Below are 16805 nucleotides of genomic sequence, written 5' to 3'. Positions count from 1 at the left end.
TGGTATTGTGTTATGCAAGGATATATAATGTTCTTAATGAATGCTGGCTTTGTTAATAATTTTGTCTCTACAGCCATAACCATTTTCTCATCATTTCTAGTTTTAATTTTCCTTATTCTATTCTTGTGTTTTAAAACTGGTATTTAAAAAAAATTGTCTATGTGCTATATATTGTATGTACACGTATGTGCACACCCATGTTATACATGTGGAGGCCAGAAGAGGATATTGGTGTCTCTCTCTCTCCTTCTCCACCTTATGTAATGGTGTTGGGTTCTCTCACTGAGCATGAAGCTCACTGGTTTGAATAGATTGACTGGTCAGAGCGTTCCCACCTTTTATATGGCTGCTGGAGATTTGAACTCGGTGATTCTTGCTTGCTTAACAAGTGCTCTTACCCCTAGCCCCATTCTTGCTTATTTAGTGAAGGTTAAAAGGTTTGTGCTATATAAAAAACTGCAATTGAAAATTCCCCAGGAGCTGGGCATGGTAGCACATGCCTTTAACCCTGGTGCTTAGGAGGCAGAGGTAGGTTGGTCTGTGTGAGTTCAAGGCCAGAGTGGTCTACATAACAAGTTCCAGGACAGCTAGTGCTCTATAGAGAAACCCTGTCTCCAAAAATAAAAACAAAAGAAAATTCCCCAGAACTTTTCAAAATTACAATGGTCACTTTTCTCCAAAGTTGTATAAAGATCTTGTTCTAAGATAGAAGCAAAGGTTAGGCATTGTGTGGCTGACGTGTGTTACTTAAGCTCTGTAGCCAAGGGAAACAAAGAGCATTGTGGTATGTGAGAAGTTCTCTAGTTTTTTTCAACTTGTCCATGTTGACCAAAATTCAGTTATTTTCTAACAAACTGATGTTTTGATAAGCAACTCTAGGCCAGTTTCTGTGATTGCTGGATAAATGATACAGTATTTCTGTTCTTCAGGCCACCCAGAGTAATGCCATGTGACATGTAATTGGCATGACCACTGTGCTGCATCTTGGCATTCTTTTGGAGTCTTTGTTTAAGTAGTTTCCCTTTATAACTTGCACAAGTATATTATTGCCCTAGAGCTAATTACACATGCATTGGCATCTTTAGCAATAAGAGGACAACCTGTAGTAGGTAGTAGCTTTCTGTGGCCTTACTGTTTGCTTGGTGAAGATGCTGTAGATTAAAATTGTTGATGTGTGGTTTGGTGGTGAGTGAAGGGAACTCTTTAACCATTGCTCCTGAGTTTAATTTGTTCTGGAGAACTAATTAATAAAACATTCTTCTTTGAACAAAGTGATCAATAGTTGGCTGCAAAGAACAATTGGCGCCCATAGTGGGAGGTGCTGATGCGGGCGACCTGAAGCAAGGTGGGCTGCCGATCCATGCCCATGACTACTTCAAAGATTTGATGTTTGCCAAAGATGAAGAAATGGCCCGAATACACGAAGTTGCTAAATTCCTAATCAAAACTTGTATATTTCGTTGTGGAGTCTCCAAGTTTGGGGTGTGTTTAAGTAGCCTTCGTTTAGGTGTGGAAGGATCTGGCTACAAAGTAGTAGTGGTTATGGCAGCATTCCAGATACTGGTAGAAGTGGAGGTTGGGGAGAGGAAGTGGACTTTCCCTAGCTGTTACCCCCCATTGTTCTCCCAGGAACACAGCACTGACCTTCAGCGAAGGAAGGGAGACAAGGACGCCTGTTCTCTCACAGGAAGAGGGAGTGCCTTTTGGATTGCAGAATGCATTTTCCTTTCTAGACTCTTCACTACTTTGTGCTCTTCTAGAAGTCTGGATTTTAAAGAATGGGGTCCTATGTCCTTTCGTCAATTATGTGTTTGTGATTTCATGAACAGAAGATGAATGTGCAGGACCTATCACGACAGTCCATGTCAAAGCAGCGACAGCTTCTCTTTGTATTTAATGGAGTAACTGCTTAGGTTAGTTGTGTTGTTTTCACTGAGATGAGGCATTTTGTGTTTGGAAATGAACTTCTGGGAAGCCTTTATTCCAGCTGTGTTTTCTCTCTCTCTCTCTTTCCCTCCCTCATTCATTCCCTCCCTCCCTCTCCCTTCTCTTCTCCCTGCCCTCCTGATAATGGCACCCACTAAATTATAATAAAACTGCAGATTGCCTTTTCCTCCACTGAATGTAGGCTCAGGAGCAACTATGGATTCAATATCCCTAGTGTGTGATGTGCAGTCAATGACCCGTGGATGTGAACTGGGTTAGTCTAACATCTTTAGGAGATCTAGAGATATACCATTGGATATGAATAATATATTCTAGAAGTAAGTCAGTGTTGGTTGCCTGTGTGTGGACAGCTTAGCATTCTTACTGGTTATATGCCAACCTTGGCTACACAGTGAGTTCAAGACCAGCCTGTACTACCTCAGACCCTGTTTCCAAAAGCATAATAATAAAAGTAACATTTAATATTATTATTAAAGATAAAAAGTTAAGTCTGGGAGGGTAGTTTCCCTCTATGTTACAGTTCAGCCACGTTTCCTTTAAATAATTTGAAAAACCAAAAGAAGGTAGCCTTGACTATTGCTTGGATGTATCTAACACAGGGTTCTGGAATTTTCTCTCATTTTGATTTAAAGGCGCAAGTCCACTCTTGGAAAGAGCAAATCTGCTCTGGTTGCTGTATATATTAATGGGCTCCCCAGGACTACACAGACTGTGAGCATGTGCACAGCCTTCTGCATCTGGATGCATTTGTTCTGACAAATCCCTCCTCCTATCTCCATGGCAGTGACAATACTGGAATCTTTACCCACACCAGAAACACTTTTAGCTGTTAGCTGCATATCAGTGAAGTACAGGGAAAGCACTGTTGAAAAACTCACAGTGCACTTGAGGTAGCATGGTGCCGGCGCCATGACTGATGGGCCTGTCTCGTCGGGGAGCTTCATGGGTAATGCAGATGGGGAGGGCTTTATTTGTTTTTGTGATAGTGAAAAAAACACTAGGCTGCTTGATGTCTTGATGTTTGAGGAGTCCTGGTCCTCATCACTTAGCTTCTCTTAAGTTATAAAAATGGTTTTGATTAGATATACATGTTAAGCAACCAGTAAGTATTACAAAAAGTCAAGAAGGGCAATGACCATAGTGTCTAGTGAGTGGGAAAGATGAGTGCATAGTGACACAGATTTGTGACAATCACTTAGCTCTGTCTAGATACACCACATTGTCCAATAAAAATTTTATCTTTTGAGCATTTTTTTGCAATGTAGCCCAGATTGGCCTTAAATTTGCAATCCTCCTGCCTCAGTACCTGTCCACTAAGTGCTGAGGTGTGCACATAACTATGCATAGTTTAAAATCTGTTTTAAATAAATCCTATGGTGTGTATTTGGGGTTTACAAAACAACGTTCCAGTATGCATAGACCCACTAACATGACTTTTATAGTGGGGTGGTTCTTTTATCTTCTCATACATTTACTTGTTGGTAATAAGAGCAACAAAAATTTACTTCTTTAACAAAAACCTTAATAGAGTATAATGCTTATTACAGGATCATTGGCAGTGGCTAGGGTTGTGGAAATGGCCTCATGTTCATGGGTAAGTGAGTGGGTAGAGAAACTGGCACACCTATGTGTAATAGAACACTAGCTACCTTTGGAATAGGAAACTACCATTTTTCACAAATGATAGGCCCAGAGAACATTGTACTATGTAGAAGAAGACATACTCAAAAAGTAAAACATTTCACAGTGCCACTTGTCATGGACACTAATACAAAATCCAAAAACCAAATATTCAAAATCAGAAAAGAGCGGAAAACAGCATTACATAGGCTGAAGGAGTCTAGGGAGCTGGTGAATGGAGGAGTCTAGAGAGCTGGTGAATGGAGGAGTCTAGAGAGCTGGTGAATGGAGGAGTCTAGAGAGCTGGTGAATGGAGGAGTCCAGAGAGCTGGTGAATGGAGGAGTCTAGAGAGCTGGTGAATGGAGGAGTCTAGAGAGCTGGTGAATGGAGGAGTCTTTTGTGCCTCTTTTCCTGACTCTCCTGGATCGTTGAAATGGAGATGATCTTCTTTTTCTCACTGGGGGTGTTTCCTCTCATGCTTCTGTGTCATTTTTAACGAAAAGGTTGTCACTAAAGATCCCAGAGTCAGTGCTGTAGACCAACCCGGGCCTTCAGGAGTCAGAGCTCTGAATGCTGCCGATTCCCCCACAAGGTGACAGGCAATAGCCGTATCACTAACATGCTGAAACTTCCTGCGAGCCTCACCTTTGATATTTAATCTAATGGAAGTAACAATGTGAAGAGACAGAGCGCCCTAAGGGGACTCCATGATTAAGGTAGTTTTACAGTTGGGCAGCTGGCAGATCATCGAATATACCCGGCTTTCTTAGACTCAGTCTAGAAACTACACCTGTTGACAAAGACGTTCATGTTTCTGGTTGAGCAACTGTGTTCTAAGGGCACACATGCCCCACAGGACTGGTGATGTCCAATCAGAAATTGCCTGATTTCTATCTCAAACTTACCATGATTCTCTCTCCCACCCTAGGGTAGCCTTTCTGTTGATGTGGGGCATTTTCTGGTCCTTTCCAGATTTCCTAATGTGGGCGAAGGCTTCTGTTCTTGCTTTGGCTCGCCTCGCCTTCCTTAGGTTTCTTCCCTTTAGCCTTCCCTTTGCCTTGGCAGCCTCTGGGGAAGGATTCCAGCTCACCCATCCCAACCGTCTTTTCTAGTAGCCCACAGCTAGAAACACTTGCCACCAAAACTGCCACCTGTTCACTTTTGCCACCCAAAACTGCCATTTTGGGCACAGTGAAAAACCCATCTTTGGAGTCCCCATCCATATAACCACATAGGCGAGTCCCTGGTGCTCTGTGTCCTCCACAGGGCAGGGCCCATGTATGTGCGTTTGGTAGGAACAGTCTTGAAGCCTCGTTGGTGACTTAGCATCATTAAGTGGACTCCCAGCAGTTTCCCCGAAAAGTGCCTGGGATAGCCTAGTCCTGTCTTCACCTACTTTGGATGCTTTGCCACTCTTGACATTCACAGAGTGAAGGGACCCTCACATCCCCCTTTGTGAATGCTGCACCGTGGTGTCACACTTGACCTTGACTGTGTCACCTGTTGCTCTTGGTGCTTCACTTGAAACTTTCATCTTAACATGTTCTTTATTAGCAAAGAATTTAACATTTAAAACCATCTCTCTCTCTCTCTCTCTCTCTCTCTCTCTCTCTCTCTCTCTCTCTCTCTCTCTTCCTCTCTCTGTCTCTGTCTCTGTCTCTGTCTCTGTCTCTGTCTCTGTCTCTCTCTCTCTCTCTCTCTCTCTCTCTCTCTCTCTCTCTCTCTCTCTCTCTCACACACACACACACACACACCCCATATGCTCATGTGCGTGCAGGTCCCAGAGGAGGATGTCAGGTGTCCTGCTCTATCAGTGTCCATCCTGCCCTGGTGAGACAGGGTTTCTCACCTGACCTGGAGTTGTCCTGGCAGCCGGGAAGCCCCAGAAACCCTCCTGGCTTCGCCTTCCAAGCAGTGCTGTGCCTACAGGATCCCCTGCAACTGTACGGCTTCTTATGTGAGATCCAAACTCAGGTCCCTATGTGTGCACAGTAAATGGTCATTGAGCCACCTCTCCGGCCCCAAAACTAGCAATGTGCTACAGCTATGAAGTTCGCAAGCACTATTTCATCCTCAAAGACAATTAGTTTCCAGTTTTAATCTTTCAGTTCTTGTGAACTTGACATTTATTTATTTAGTGTGTGTGTGTATGTGTGTACATGTTCTTGTACACATGCCACAGCACACCTGTGGAGGTCACAGGACAACTTTTGGGAGTCCATTTTCTCCACCCACCATGTGGGGCCCAGGGATCAAATGCAGGAAATAAGGTTTGGCATCGAGTGCTTCCCCACTTAGAGCCATTTTGCTGGTCCCTTGTGAACCTTTTAAAAGAGAAAACTGGTTATGTAAATGAGCAGCCACATTTAATATTGGGGGAACTTTTTAGTCTGGAATGCCCAAAAGTCATAATTTAAATTTTTCTAGTAGCCACATGAAGAAAGAAAGAAAAAGCCAAAATCTCCTTTTAAAGTGTATTTAACTTTAACCCAATATATCTAATTTTAATAGATAGTATTAGAGATTATTGATGTCATCTATGCCTTTCTTTTTTCTGTACTAAGTCTTGGAAAACGAAATCTATGTTTTGCCACATCTCAGTCTGAAGCATCAGATAGTAACATGTGGCTCATGGCCAAGGTGTTGTGCAGCCCAGCCCAGAGCTTTGCTTCTGGTGTGCACAACCAACCCTAAGTGAGGTCCTCCCTCCCTCCTGCTGCTTTTTCCTCCAGCCTTTCAGAAAGCAGTGTTTGCATGAAAAACAAAGAAGGGCAGCATTGACATTCAAAATGTGAACAAGTCTACAGGTTAGGACCATGAGCCTCTGATCAGTCTTTTTGATCAGGACCGTTTACTGGAATTCAGCATGAGTGATGAACAGAGTTATTCGCAGTCATGTCAGATGTAACAACTACAGCAAGTGTTTAATAAAGGCCTTGCATCGACCTATGCACAGTGAGGAAACAGGAAGTAACGCATGGCTCTTGTCATCAGCCTATATATATATGATAGACATGCGGTAGACAGCAAAGTAGCAAAGATGACAGGCAGATGGTGGTGGGAAGACAGTGCACAGATATTCAGAGACTCAGTTTGATCTGGGGCAAAAGGAGGACTCCCTACTGGAAGCATCCTTTCATGGGAGTGGAGATGGAGCCTAAAGTTCATCTGGTCTCATTCCCAAGTAGAGCTGGGTACAGGTCTCTCTGAAATCCCCACCCCCACCCCCTGCTCATTGTGGTTCTGCATGACTTCTGTCCTTTCTATGTATAAATTGGAAGAGGTCAGTCAGTTTCTGAAACTGTTTCAGCTCTATCTTATGGACTGCAGTCTAGAGACACTTACCAGGTTTATATGCTCAGTTGGGAGTACTATAAAATGCTTGGTGCTTATGTTCCCTGGCAGTCATGGTCTCTAGGGAGTCCATCTTTGGGGTTTATGAATGTATATTGGATAAACATCTAGAGCTTTATGGTCCACCTGATGCACCAAAGTACTTTTTGTAGAACATTAGTCCCAAGAGGGGTCCATGAAAAGCAGTTTCCATGGTCAATATCATTTTGGAAACCCTATACTACATCCTTATTCTTTGAGAGGCACTAGGAGTATTAGAATATGAACTCCTGGGCAAAACAAAATATGTTGGCTCAGTTTGGGTTAAAAACTAGATATTTTCAAATCCATCCATCCAGACTCATCCTCTTTCTCTCCCTTAGCATCTTTGATCTCTTTATCCTGAAGCTCTGGATTCTGATTATATTGATGAAGGTCACTTCGAGTGCCCATGGCAATGGCTTCACCATCTGCTTCTTACATTGTCTCCATTCAGAAGAGGCAGCCATTTAAATACCTGGGCAGTTTTGGAGGAAGAGCCTCATTGTATAGACACTCATTCTTTGAGAGGGTTAACTGACCATAAATTTACATGTGTGAGTAACAGCCATTTGGGCTTGTCTCTCCTTCATCTGACCCCATCAGTCTCCAGGGGTCTCCGCTGGAATCACCACCTCTGGCCTCCCACACCCTGCACACATTTCAGTTTGTTGGTTCATGCATTTATTAAACTTTTGGTCTTTGGTGTTCACTTTAAGAATTTCATTAACCCATTTCAGCCTTTTTAGTCCTATAATGACTTCTTAGTTTTCTTGAATTTGGTAAAATTCAAGATTAATTTTAGATTGGGTGGCCAAGACTCTGTTTTAGAGGTTATATGCTGATGATGTCTTTAAATGATGTTTATGAATAGCTAAGGAATGAGTTTATTCACCCTCTTAAAAAACTAGTATTTTTTTAAATGCAAGATCTGGGAATTACAGAAGTTGCTATAGTTTTAAGGCTGATAAAATATTGGCTTACATGTGGTGTCTCAGCCACACTTTGGTACTCCCCATAAAAGACAAAAACCTGTACCTGAGATTCCTTCTTTCTCATCAAATAGCAAGTCTAGCACAGCCAAGCAAGTGGACTTTATTAAGTAGCAGGTGATTCACATATTCTAACTGTGGAATATTGCGGCTGGTGAGAAGAACCAGTAAATATCAACCATATCTTTGATACAACGTCCTGAGATGAGAATTCTGAACACGAGGTTAACAAATACCTTATACCCCTACGGGCATGACTGTAGACGCCTGTCATTGGTCTGTGTTGGGGGTAGGTTCTGTGGAGGAAATGAATGAATGGAACATTCACTAGCTTTCCCATCATGTTTCCTCAGCAACAACCCTTGCTCTAAACTGTTTCGGAACTTTAAAAGTAGACAATGGATTGGGATATTTGTTTCCTCAGGAAATGAAAATAGTCTAAGGACTCAATTTATAAAACAGGACAATGTCTGTTTCTGTCTGGGAAGCTGTTGCCCCTGCCTGCTGGTCCCACAGAGACCCCGTTGACCTCCGCTGTCTCAGGACACCGAACCAGGCTGCAAGTGAAGGCTGGCAAGTCAGGGCCACATTCATTCAAAGGGAAAGTGTTTTTTATGAGCACGTGCTTGCTTTTGAGGAATCAGTTCTTTCCTCAAGTCACAGTGGAATGCTCACGCTTTCTCAGGATCCCATCCTCTAAGTCAGTCTCATGAACTTCAAACCAAAGGAACGCAAGATCCCTCAGCAGTAAATTTCGATCCAGTTGTTACTTATGTGACTTACAAGCTTCATGTATAAAGAGGAAAGTAGTTGATAACTTTCTCTAGTGTGGGGGGAAGAGGAGACAAGGCACACACAGCATCTTAATGACCCAGGGTGGAGGACAGCGTGCAGGAGAATTGACTTGTCCTCCTTGAGGAAGACGGCCTTTAAACACCACAGTTCTTTAGGATATTATTTTTAGAGCTCAGAACCTGGAGCAGGAGAGGCGCTGGCCATTTGGACCTCACTTAGCTCCGCTTTCCTCCTGTCAGGTTTCCTCTTGCCAAGCAGGACAAGCTCTCACCAGGCCTGTGGAAGGCAGCAACTGGAAGACTTCATGGCCTCCTCTCGAGCCACTCACTACGGGCTCTCCTCAAGACTTCGGGGCTGTTGTCCTTTACTTTCTATGAATGAGAGGAAATAATAGGGAAATCATTCCCAGAACTACACTTTATCCCAAGGGAGCCCCTATTCCAATTTAATGTTGTATGACAATCATTTTAATGTTACCATAAAATGCTAATATAGGAGATGTAGATTTTCTTAACTGCTTTACCATTCCCGGAATACTTGGGAAAGAGCCCAGGCCCCGGAGAGAAATCCTTCCATTTGCTGGCCTTGGGCAACCAACTGCCCGTGTTTGAGTACTTTTACTTCCCTGATCTGTACGATGGGTGTAGCGAGAGGACTTGCCTGGTGAAACTGCTGAGATGATTCAATGAAGGAATTCAGAAAGCACTTCACATGAACACAAGGCTTGACGATGCATTCCTGGCGTTCTCACTCTCCTCTAAGTGAAGGTCATCTTGCCTGGGTGTTGTCTCTTCACAAATGTTCTCATGAAAGTTTCTGTACCAGTGAATTTAGACCCATCTTTAGAGGCTCCGCAGTGATCACCCCTCCTCTCCTTTGGAAGTTTTGTTATTTTATTTGAACAGTACAGTTCTTTTGGATCTATTCACAGGCAGCCAACAGTCCTCTTGACTATAATACCAACCATATGCATTTCCTGAACACACCCAGCTATCCATGCAGTTGTTACACAGACTGATACTACAGTAGGGCAAGATTCAAAAGATGGAGGGGAAAGAGGTTAGGAAAATCCTCAATAAAATGAAACGCTGATCATGGCTGAGAAGTGTTTGCTGTCTACCATTAGATAAAGTGTATGAGAGGTTTTACTGCTCTTATTGACAGATACAGCCAAATTGAATGCAACCTTCCGCTTCACAAAAACCAGCAGCAAAATATGAGATGCTTCGGAGCCATGTGTCTGTTTTGATTCTAGTGGCGACCACACAGCTGAGAAAAGCAACTTAGTGCAAGTAGAGTTGATTTGACTTGTAGTTTAAGAAAGGATACAGTCCACCAGGGCAAGCATGGCGGCAGAGATTGGAGGTGGCTGGTCACATTGTATCCACAGTCATGAAGCAGAGAGTGGACTGGAAGAAGGGCTGATAAACAAACCCTGAGTCCTACCAGAAGTGATTCACTTCCTCCAAAGAGGCTCTAACTCCTAAAGGTTCCACAGCCCTCCCCAAACAGCGCCACCCACTGGGGACCAAGGTCACACAGGAGAGATTCTGGGGGAATTTCACATTCCAACAACAGCTGTGCCACCCTTAGAAATGTGGCATTCTAAAAATCAACTGCAAAACATTCGCAACAGCCGCACAGAGTTCATACCCAGTTTTCAGTGGGGGTGATAACTCGAGTGTGCAAAGAGCACCGTCAGGTTGGTTGGGAGCGAGAAAGGTTTCCAGGCACAGCACCAGAAGCCACTCTTCTTTTATTCCAAAGCAATACCAATGTTGGTTCTGGAAGACTCAAGCCCGGGAAACCAAAATACTGGAGTAATTTAAACCCACAACGTTCACATCATCTTTGCTAGTGTTAAGTTCTGCAAAGCTTAGCCTGAACAAAAAGGCATCTTAGTCCTGGAGAGACCACTCAGCAGTTAAGATGGGATATTGCTCTTCGCAGAGGACCCATGTTCTAGTCCCACCACCCACATCAGGTGGCAACTCACAGCCACCACTTCCAAAGGGTTCAGCACCTCTGGCCTCCACAGGAACCTGCTCTCACATGCACACACCACTCACATGCACACACCACTCATTTTAAGGCATCTTAAGTGGAAAGGAAATGGTTATAAGGGGAGAGGCGATGTAAACTTATTTGTGATGTATTGGTGAGAGAGCATGTGTCTGCAACAGTAGATGTAATACAATTGTCCCAGCTCCTAAACAGGTGTTCTCATGGGAGAACATGGACAGAAGGACCTGAATACAAGCACTGGAGCCGGGTGGTGGTGGCACATGCCTTTAATCCCAGCACTTGGGAGGCAGAGGCAGGTGGATCTTTGTGAGTTCGAGGCCAGCCTGGGCTACAGAGTGAGATCCAGTACAGGGACCAAGACTACACAGAGAAACCCTGTCTCGAAAAACCAAAAAAAAAAAAAAAAAAAAAAAAAAAAAAAAAAAGATACAAGCACTGGTACCATAGTCTGGACATAGTAAGGAGCCCTGTATAATGGATTTTTTTCTTCAGTACATTAATCGCCTAAGTCTCAGATTGCAGACATAAAAATGCCCCGATGAGCCTGAAATACCGACTCTGAGAAGGTGACAGAGTTCTTAGCAGTTTTCTTTGAAGTCAGAGGGGGCTCTTGATCATTTTGTTACTTGTATTGCTCTTTCTCTAATTCTTGTGCTTATGCAGATCTGAGCTTCTCCCTGGAACCATCATTAAGTTGGAATCTGGGTGACCTAAAAACAAGGACACCATGGAAGTGAATTGTTAGGCACCACACATTCTGAGACAACGCATGCTTTTGAGTAGATGCCTGCAGAATTATCCCCTGGGAACGCCTTTGGATGTCACAACAGCAGTTCTGCCCTCCATAAATCATTTGCTATTTGGACGAGTCATGGCCACCTCCTCAGTCACTAGATACATTTGTAATAGTTTATGTGAGAAATAACAACAGCCACCTAGCAACATACTGTTTGGTCACGTCATGTTTAAGAATGCCACATGTGGTTTTGTGGGCTTTAGAAGGACAAGTTCTTACTGTTTCTAAAAGATATTGAAAATTAAACAGCGGATAATGACCCCATTGTTTACAAGAGGAGAAGCCAGGCTTCACCGAGTGGCTTATCTAGGAATGAAATGGGGGCTTGCTAGTTTGTTAGTGTGGTTCTATTCCATGAGGAGGGACCGTCTGTCTTGTTCACTGCCTACGCTCAATGTCTAGCATCCTGTAGCTCAGGAAGCACTTGTTACAATTTTTGTGAGTGAATTAAGAAATGATTGGTCTACCCTCTGTCCCTTGTAGGTGGGGTTCTTTTAGGTTAGTATAAAAAATAACAGGTTTTATTGCGGCGTATATCCTCTAATTTTTGAAACCATGAACAGGGTCAAACACAGCCAGTGAATTTTTGGAAAGTGTTCACTTCTACCTCCATGAAGCCTATTTTACGTGGTCCCTTCCATCTGTAGTGTGTATAGACATCCCTACTTCATTCCATCCCAGGAGTTACTCCTATTTTATAACCAAGAGAAACAGGCTGGAGGGAACCCCAGAAACCAACCCCAAAGTGTGTGTGTGAGGGGTCTAGAAATGAGGTCTGTGGCTTCAAAAACAGCCCAATTGCCAAGTGGGATATTCATCCACCCCCTCAGCACCAGCTCTCTCATTCATCAGCTATTTTTAATGAACCCTTTGGGATTAACTGTCTTTATTCCTCCCTTTCAGTCCACACCTCTTTGATTTTAGATTGACATTTTGTAATTTCTGTTCTGTGTCTCTTAGTCTTTAGATCAGTGTTTAAAATTCTCAATTTTATATGACTAGGAAATTTTGGATTGAGTTCATTGGGAAAGGTCGTCTTTAATTGTAAGGGGCTGTTGTATGGTAGGCACTCTGGCTGAGGCTGTGGTGAATATAGTTTTCATTAAAATATAAGAGGTGTGAGACCTCATGGAAATCGAGCCATGGCTTAAGTAGGAAGAAAATGTGGTCCTGATGGATCTTGCGATATCGTGTGTGTGTGTGTGTGTGTGTGTGTGTGTGTGTGTGTGTGTGTGTGTTCATGTACATGATACGTGTGTGGAGGTCAGAGGAGAACATTCAGAAGTCAGTTCTCTCTTCCCACTGTGTGGTTTCTGGGGATCAGACTCAGGTCATCAGGCTTGGCAGCAGACACCTTTACACACTAAGCCACCTCGCCGGCCTCCTACAGGTATGAGGCGAGAACAGGGTTTTGAAATGAGGAGCCGGGGAAAGGCTGAGAATCAGCTTTCTTTCTCTCTTGTGATCAGTTGGGTTTGTTTCTCAGGAGATTTGGACTTTCTATTACATGGAAACAACTAAGAATTTAAAGCTGGAAGTCTCCGTGGGAACAAAGATTTGGGGCTGTCTTATCACATAACTAGAAAAGGCCTTACACCCAATACGTGTTCAATACGTGTTGAAAGCATGGATCTGCTCTATTCCCACTTTATTCTGTGGTTCAAAGTGGAGTGTGCGAATGGCCACATGGCTGTGGTGATGTGTAGTTACACAGCCCAACAACATAAAAATCTCAGGAAGTGTTTGCCTTGCTGTACATTTTGTGTGTTTCCAGTCACTCTCCCTGTGGGGTGATTGCCTCTCCTTCCACTCGCTGCGTGTGAGTATGACGTTGTCTTAGTTTATCTAGCAGGATGGTTACTGGAGCTAATCTGTGGCTGAAAGGGGGTGAGAATGACAGGAATTCAGTGTGCTCCTCTGGGTAGCCTAGAGTGACAAGGATTAGTATTGCTGCCAATGCTCTTCCCCTGAGAACCATTTGGTCACAAGAAGATCTGACTTCAGAAAGAAACTCAGATTCGAGTGTGTGGTGTTTGGCACAGTCTCGAATCACTGGGGCAGCCTAATGTGCATCTGGTATCCGTTTTCCCATGCTTTATTCGGGGTGTCCAGCAAGATACACTTCCTGCCTGTGGGGTTATCTGCATCCATAGACTGAGTCTTACTTTACCAAGACACACGGAGAAAGCAGAATACAGAGTGCACAGGCCAGTGTAGGGACTGGACAGAAACACCTCTGAAATGGGCATAGGATTATATAAGGCAGGTTCCTAGGGTGCTTGATTGAAGGCTAACAGGCAGTGGTTGTGTTCTGTTTCTGGGGCTAGGAAGTAGCAAACATCATGAAAGATGACTTTCAGTTATCACAACTGTTAGGTTGTCAGAAGCCAAGACTACATATGTTCTTTCAGCCATGACGTGTACATAGGCAGTACATTCTTTGATGGTGTCACAATGTGGGTAGGTGCCTGAGGAACAAGTGGAAAAATCAGAGTGAAAAGAAAGAAAACTAAGATGCTGGGTGAGAAATAAAAAGAAGCGTGTGGAAATTTTAAGCTTTTGCTTTTAGCTTCAGTAACTGCAGAGGAAGAAGACCGGACGAGCGCTGGCGTTCTCTCCAGTCACCTTCCCTATAGAGCCGTCCACACTGGTTTCTTCTTTACGCTGTAATAACAGTATTGAACACAACACAGGCAGTTCTTTAAGGCAATGCAAATGGTTGGTATACCTTACATATGCACAGCAAGAATTCTCACCCAAAGCATTGCACAGGACCTATAGGGCAGGCCCAGGAACAATGGAGAAGCTGTTCCTCAATGCATCACAATTCAGTCCTTTACCTGGCTGTCTGGATTCCTTTCCTCTGTTATCTTTCAATAACTTATGCCATTTTAGAATAATAATTGCCTTTATACAGAGCTTTCTGAGCTTAGAAGTTATTTTTAAAATAGACTCCCTCTTAACTTCATAAAGTTAATATTGATGACAATTCTATTAGACATCATGGTTCCTGAAAACTCATCTACCTTGCTCTACTGAGAACAGTTGAAGCTTGGGCACACTCACTGGTTAACAGCTTGTCTTAGGACAAGCAGCCTGGAGGAGCCAAGCTTTAATTAGCTTTTCCCACCTTGAGACTGTGAAGGGATGGGCACTGTGCTCAGTTCTTTCTCAGATCAGTGTGGGCTGCTGCGAGACTTACAGCATAACAAAAGATCTCCACACTGACGTGAATGCTTTTCGAAAGTATTCTGACTATTGTTGTTCAGCATCCTGGTGGGTTCCACGTGGCTTTGGATGTCAGAAGACTGGCTTTGGAGGACTTGAGACTTTGTCGAGTATTAAAATGAAGCATGCCAACTTTCTCCGTGGTTTATCTGTAAATACATGTACAGCTGTATTTGAAATCACAGCCATGAAAGGAAAATATTATAGCTATTAAAACCAAGCAGCAGCCTAATAGGAATCATATAGCTCTCTAGCTTCATAGAGTGACTCCTAGATTCAATTGGCGCAGCATTAGAAATGACCAATGATGAGTGTGTGAAGAATTTTCTCTTCTCTTCCATCACCATGACACAGAGCCCTCCTCCCTGACAGTCTTGGCTCTCTCAATGTGCTTTTCCTTCCTGTCTCCCCTACAAAGCCACAGTCCCTTGCTCTACCAGATCCTTGAAAGCGTCTCGGAGTTTTACTGTGCTGGAGATGCATTTTCAGAGTTCACATAGTTAACTTCAAGATAAGTCACAGAACACACTTTGGAGAGTGAGCACCCATGGATGGGGCAGCATCAGAGGGAGAGGCAGAGTCTCCTCCAGAGTCCAGTTCGCAGTACTGTCCTGTGGCCCCCAGAAAATATCACCAGCAAAGGTACCAACGGTTCAGTCGTTTTCCTTTCTGCGCAGACACGGATGTAGGATGCCTTTCGGTTTTTTACCACGGAGACACAGTTATCCTTTCTACGTCTCCGTTTTAATGAAAAACTTAAAAATGAATTTGAAAGATTTGCCAACCACAAAGTTGAACTTTTAAGTAGTTTCTCTTTCTGAAATATTGGAATAACGGCCCCCTCATGATTGCTTAGACTCACTTCCTGGACCCCAGTCTTTATGTTCTTGTTAACAGCATGCCCCAGAATTGTGTGTTGGTGGGAAGAGGCGTTACTTTGATAACAAGTACTTAGGAACACCTAATTTCCTTTGAATCCGTGCCAGCTGAAGACTGCTTTTACAATAAGATGTGTTAAGTGTACCGATGTTACCGGTATGTTCCCCGTGGGAAGGAGCCATGCAGGACGTCTCCTCTTTCCTGGCCAGCTTGCTTCCTTGCCCATATCAACTCATGTGCTATGGAGAGTTACCAACACATGAAATATGGAGGTGGAAATAGAACTGTTGACTAGAGGGGTAATGCGAATTCTCAGGGCCACTTAACTCTGAGAAAGCACAAGCTTTGTTTGTTTAAGAGGCTGGTTTGCAAGTTTCTTTATTCCTTACTGTGAAAATGCCACAGTATATGACAACGGAGAAAATTGGAAGAGGAAAATGATAAATGGAGTGGACCAGCAAAGAGTGGCAGGAGCTGTTTAAACGCCCACCTCCTTGGAGTTAATCAGTGGTTCATAAACTTAAAATGCCTTTTTGTTTTGGGAACCAAGTTTCAGACTCAAGTTACACAAGAGAAAATGTTATTTGGCTTGAGAACGGAAGGAACTCGGTTCACATGAATTCGTAGGCAGATTCTTTTATCATGGGGGAATTGCAATTAGGGATTCGGGATCTTGAGAACATGATTGTGACCTAGTTATTCCTGTACTTGGAGTACTCATAGGAGGTATTGGCGAGGACTGAAAATAATGAATTAAGAGTTTCCAGCTGGGATGTGATGAAAGCATTCTGGGAGTCTCCGTGTCTTGGCCAGACTGCATGGGTTATAACTTGGAGGGACCCAAACTAGCGGGAGTATATGACAGATTTATGGCCCAATTGATGCTGGGCATCAGAAAAAAAAGAAGGCTGAGGCTTAAACTGCCTTGAGAACTCTGACTTCTGGAAGATCTGCCATTGGGTAGCTGAAGAGGAAAAAGGTGACTTCTTTCTGTGATGGGGATACCCAGCTTGAGACACAGAAACCAGCGGGTCCCCCCCCCCCCCCCCCCCCCCGGTAGCAGCTCATCCTCCAAGACCCCTGCGTTGCCCTCTGTGCTGGCAGTTCTCAGTGACTCCTTCCACATTGCACAGCTTGTGTGATTCGGTTC

General features: G+C 43.6%; 1 protein-coding gene across 4 annotated transcripts in view; it reads left to right on the top strand.

The window, feature by feature from the left end:
* Fbn1 (fibrillin 1) overlaps nt 1-16805 on the top strand; it is a 212705-nt gene that overhangs the window by 44187 nt on the left and 151713 nt on the right. The gene's annotated exons all lie outside the window — the stretch shown is intronic.

The sequence above is a fragment of the Peromyscus maniculatus genome, chromosome 4, assembly GCF_049852395.1.
Source record: "Peromyscus maniculatus bairdii isolate BWxNUB_F1_BW_parent chromosome 4, HU_Pman_BW_mat_3.1, whole genome shotgun sequence".
In the NCBI taxonomy this organism is placed as follows: Eukaryota; Metazoa; Chordata; class Mammalia; order Rodentia; family Cricetidae; genus Peromyscus; species Peromyscus maniculatus.
Note: the sequence above shows the minus strand (reverse complement) of the source record. Positions and strands in the feature narration are given on the sequence as shown.